A 5,773-nucleotide genomic window follows, 5' to 3' on the forward strand; every position below is an offset into this window, starting at 1 on the left:
GGAAGGCTGATAGACGTAAAAGAATTTGAAGATTGAGACTGTTCATGTTCATAAAAAAGTATCAGTGAAGATAATTTTTATAAAATTATGTGCTGAGCATTAAAATGTTCACTAATTTATTATTCATTCAAATACCACAGTCCAGGCAATTGTTACTGGAATGTTCTAGGTCAAAAGGCGGCGTACAGTATTGTGTTTAATTGACAAATTCCAGAAACCTTTTTGACAGAATGTAAACCGACAGAACTAAATTTAAAAATAGTAGCATAAAAATGTATGTTCTGTGGTTTCATTTTTGTGTAAGCAATGAGTTTTACCTTTTATTCTTTCAAAAAATGTACAACCTATAGATTTTCAACTAACACCGTTTCTTTTTGTATTTTCATTTAGGGTGTGCAAAGTCCTTAGGATGTCTAAGAAATTTTGACTTGCTTCAATTATATCCCTCAAAGTACCCGTATCCACACCACTGCTATTGGGAATAAAATGGTTTGCACGTTTTTTTTAAGACAGTTGATATTTAATCGTGTACAAATTTTGACATCTTGATTTTCAGCCGAATTAAAGATGATTAAGAAAAACCCTTTTCGAAGTAACAGCTCCAACACCCTGTATCTCAGAAACGCAATATCAATTAGAAAAAATACGTTTATTTGAAAAAAACTAGGAATTCCAAAATATTTATAAACCTACAAAAAAAACTAACAAAATATGCTAGAACCCGGTCGTATAAAAATACTCTTGGTTGAAATTATCAAGAAATAAACTTTTCTTTCAATGTAATTAATGCGTCTAGTTGTATATTTAATCCGTATGTTAACAAGTGTAGTGTGCCTTGGATATATCCTTCTAAAAAAAAACACTCACAATTTTGACAATTCGGGATGTTGCTTGGTGTCCCTGTTCTCTTCCTGTCCGTAGCTGATGGAACTCACGCACATAAACACCGTGATATAAGCGTACTTGCTGAACCTCATCTCTGATTTTTTTTTATATTTTAACGTAATTTCCACGCTGCCGTCGAGAACCCGCACGGCGTTGCGGACGTAGCAGGATCGGCAGGACGAAAATGACATATCTTGGACGAATCAATAGATTGCGGCCGACGCAAGCGCCCGTCTAGCTTTAGTTTAATTTTTAAGTGTGTTATCATCTAGTTGGCAGAATCAGCTGGGAGTAGTGTTTTGTTTGTAGGTCGCGACTCGCGGCTGTTCCGTTCCAAAGCCGACTGTGTTAGGGGCGACACAACAGAGGTTTAAAATGTCCAAAAAAAAAGTGGTCATCGGAAAAAACGGGTTTTGTTTTGTTTTTTCTACAGAAATTTTGGAAAGAAACGGAAAAATTGAACTTTTGTCAAAATCTTCAATAAAGGTTTCTAACCACTACGAAAATATAAATAATACATATAAATTAGTCACAAAAATTAAAGGATAAAAAAAATCCTATATTTTTATGTGATTTTTCAATAGGTTGTAACTTGGAGAAAATTGGTCGTAGAGTAATAAAAAAGGAAACAAATTGAAGCTTGAAGCTTCTAGTTTGAGAATCTGAAAGTCAAATATTTTTATCGTTAACCACCTTTTACCTCAAAGGTCACACTAGTGCGAATTCGCACCACCATTTTTTTTAACAGCTGGTATTTCTCAGGGATAGTCTCCGAAGTCAGTTGAACATGTAAAAAACGCCTGGCAATAAAATTTAATGAGTTTCATAGGCATCCCTAAAGAAGTTTTCTGTTAAAGGTAAAAAATTATAATGAGTTGTATACATGGTGTCACGGAAATGGTGGGCAATCTCTCGGATATGTATAGATAATGAGAAAATAATGTCACAAGTTCATATAAAAATTTTTCCTCCGGGCTCACCCTGTAAAGTTATTAGCTCTTGAAGTTGAGAATTAAAAATGTTTTTTTTTGCTGTAACTTTTGTATTTTTCAATAAATTTTGAAAATTTTTTGGCTGGATCTATAATTTTTGAAGCTTCTTTGGATGATAATATGAAATCCTCGATAATAATTATGGAGGCCCGGGGGCAAAGCACCCCCCATTATTATTACTATTATTAAACAAAATGGATATTAAATAAATTTTAATGTCTTTAGGTCAGTTTGCTCCTGTTACTACAAACAGCGGTGCCCCGCGAACAGCACGTACAGTTGAAGTAGAGGAAAATATACTGGACGAAGTTGCTGCTCATCCAACAGTTAGCATTAGGTCATTATCTTCTTTTACCAATGTTCCAAAGACCACTGTTGCAAGAATCCTTAGAGAACAGCTTCTTCACCCTTACCATATCCAAAAAGTGCATGCTCTTAATCCTGATGATTTTCGTGCAAGAGTACAGTTTTCTCAATGGTTTCTTCAGAGACATGAGCAAAATCCTATGTTTACGAGATTAATTCTGTATACTGACGAAGCAAGTTTTGGGAGGAATGGAGTTATTAACTCCCATAATTTACATTATTGGTCTGATGAGAACCCACACGCTATTATTGAAACTAGGCACCAAAGACAATTTTATGTTAATGTTTGGAGTGGAATTATTGGTCCTTACTTATTGGGTCCATTTGTGTTACCCCCTAGACTGAATGGTCAACGTTACCTAGATTTCCTTGTGCATCAATTACCACAACTGTTAGAAGATGTTGATCTTGAAACCAGAAATGCACTGATATTCATGCACGATGGGGCGCCGCCTCACTTTAGTGCTGCAGTAAGGGACCATTTAAACGAGGTATATCCTAATCGCTGGATAGGTCGCGGTGGACCTATTCATTGGCCTGCCCGAACTCCAGATATGAACCCACTTGACTTTTTCTTTTGGGGGCACTTGAAAAATCTTGTTTATTCCACACCTGTAACCACTAGAGAAGAATTAGAAGAAAGGATTTTTTATTGTGCAAATGAAATACGACAAAATCCTGAAATGTTATGGAGAGTGCAACAGTCTTCTGTTAAACGAGCTCGTATTTGTATAAGAGAAGGTGGAACTAATATTGAGAATTTATTATGAATTATATTAGTTACAAAATTTTGATTGTCATGCACTTTTCGTTTAGTTAGTTTAGTTAAGTCCAAATTCTCATAATTTGGAACACTGCTATTGCAAATTATTTGTCCTTTATTCTGATATGTAAAAGCCAACTACGATTAAACCTGTGTTTCTGTTAAATAAAATGTCTCAAATTAAATGGTACCTTCCTCTTTAAACGGGTTTATCTCAAAAAATATCTATTTTATGGATATTCAACAAGTATACCTTTTTTACGTAAAATACCATAAATTTTTATAAAATGATGGAAAATTTGGGGTATAGTGGAACAAAAATTTTTTTTCTAGAAATTTTGGTGGGGGGTGCTTTGCCCCCGGGCCCCCATAATTATTATCGAGGATTTCATATTATCATCCAAAGCAGCTTCAAAAATTATAGATCCAGCCAAAAAATTTTCAAAATTTATTGAAAAATACAAAAGTTACAGCAAAAAAACCATTTTTAATTCTCAACTTCAAGAGCTAATAACTCTACAGGGTGAGCCCGGAGGAAAAAATTTTATATGAACTTGTGACATTATTTTCTCATTATCTATCCATATCCGAGAGATTGCCCACCATTTCCGGGACACCCTGTATAATGTGTAGAAAATTTCTATTATATATTCATTTGACCAACAACATATTTTAATTATATATGTCCTCAAACAATTTTATTATATTGATGGTAAATTTCGTTTTGTTCCGTTTGAAAAGGTCTTCAAAATGTCAAGTTGTAATAATATTATTTCTCCTTTTCGCAATTGTAATATCAATGATTAATAGAACGTGCCTATAATAAATTAAAATTACCTGAATCACAATAAATCCCGCATTGCTGCACTGCAGTGCTGGGCAATTTGTCAACCACAGCTGAGATTTATTGCCCAGTGGCCCAATGCAGCTGTGTTTGTATTGCATTTGCCCGCGCTCGCATTCTTCAACTGGTCGTATACATTTCTACCACCTCCACGTTTAGTTCGACCAGACCTGTATATGGGTATGGTTAAATAAATATGAGAACAAGTTTTCTTAGTTCTTCAATTGAAATCGGAAAGACTATACCAGCAGTTGCCGAGGGTTCCCCCACCACGATAATTCCTTCTATAGCCCAAACAGTCGAGCCGTACCACAGCTAACCTCACTCTATTGTTGTCGGCCAAACTAGAGAGTTTGAAAAGTCCGATCGGTGCGTATTCGCACTAGTGTGACTTTAGTGTAGCTGAATTTATACCATATTATAATCTAGAAATAAAATGAATTGAAATGCAAATTTCCGACTTTTTTCATCTCATTTTACGTGTCGAATAGACGAACATTATTTATTTAGTTATTGTTAATAATTTTTGAAACATTTTTTTTTTTCATTAATAGTTTAATTATAACCTGTATTTGTCAATATTTATGGATAATATTGTTTAAACTATTATTTTATGCAAGAGGGCGCAAAATAAATATAAATTTACAGAAAAGGAGCCAAAAATTACAACTTCAAAAAATGCCTATATTCGGGATAACGGGAAAAATCGATATCATTTTATCAATATGGGGTATTTTTTTCTTAAAAATATAAGCTTTGAACTTCAAAATCCTTATTTTATTTCTTTTTCTAGGCATTATTTATTTATAAAAAAGTTACGAATTTAAAAAAAGAGTAATTTTTCGAAATGTTTTTTCTTTCAATCGCATTTATTAATTTAATTTTTTTCAAACCCAATTATACCATTCAATTTCTTAGAAAATTTTACCCCTGTTTTGATATAAATACCTGTTTCCGTTAACAAATAAAGAAGACATAAAGTTTCAATGTTGGCAAAATCCCAAACCGCACTAGTGCGACCTTTAAGGCGGACCCCCTCAAAAGTTTAGTACGATGTCGTTTAAAGCAAAAATGATCTTTTTGGCTTTGATAACACAGGCCAACAAGGAAAAAATTCCAGAGATCAGACACTGCGTTTCCGAAGGCATTTGGCGCGCTGAATCCGAATCTGGCCTCAGAATTGATCCANAAAAAAAATTTCGATGCAAGAAACTTGATTAAAAAAGTAAAAAGTTGCGTATTTAAGGATTTTAGAGGATTAACTTTACAAATAACTAGACAACGGAAACATTATGGCGACAATCAGATAAATAAACAATAGTAATCTACAGGGTGTTTGACTGCCTTAATTTTAACAGACGGTAGAATATATTAAAATAAATAAAAAACCTTATATTAGTCCTGTAGCCAGGGGGGTCCCAATTGCCTCCTTCATTTAGATGGAGTTACCCAAGTGTTTTTTGTGTATTTCGAGCCGCAGAACATGAATTTTTTGGGTAGAAGTTTGCCCGGATGTCGATAAGTTTTTTATTAAGAAATAACTTGCAAAATACTGAAAACTTAGTTTTTGACAAAATAACGAAACTTTAACTTTAAACTTTAACTTTAAATTTAATGAAAATTTGCAATATTACAATAATTAAAATTATTATACAAGTTTAAAAAATAATAATTATAAAAACACCTAAATTATACGATGTTATGCTTTTAATATAAGTAAGTATAAACTTTTTTATTATTGTCTATAAATAAAACTAATATAATTTCGCTATTTTTTTTTTTTCATATAAATCGTATAATAATGTTTTCAAAGCAAATTAGGGCGCACCCTTTTGAACGCTCAATCGCTATTTGTTTATAGCTTCAAATAACAGTGGAAAAAACAAATTTTCACACTGCAATTACTCATAATTTGTAGTATTT

Source organism: Anoplophora glabripennis, unplaced genomic scaffold, assembly GCF_000390285.2.
Source record: "Anoplophora glabripennis isolate ALB-LARVAE unplaced genomic scaffold, Agla_2.0 scaffold816, whole genome shotgun sequence".
Classification (NCBI taxonomy): domain Eukaryota; kingdom Metazoa; phylum Arthropoda; class Insecta; order Coleoptera; family Cerambycidae; genus Anoplophora; species Anoplophora glabripennis.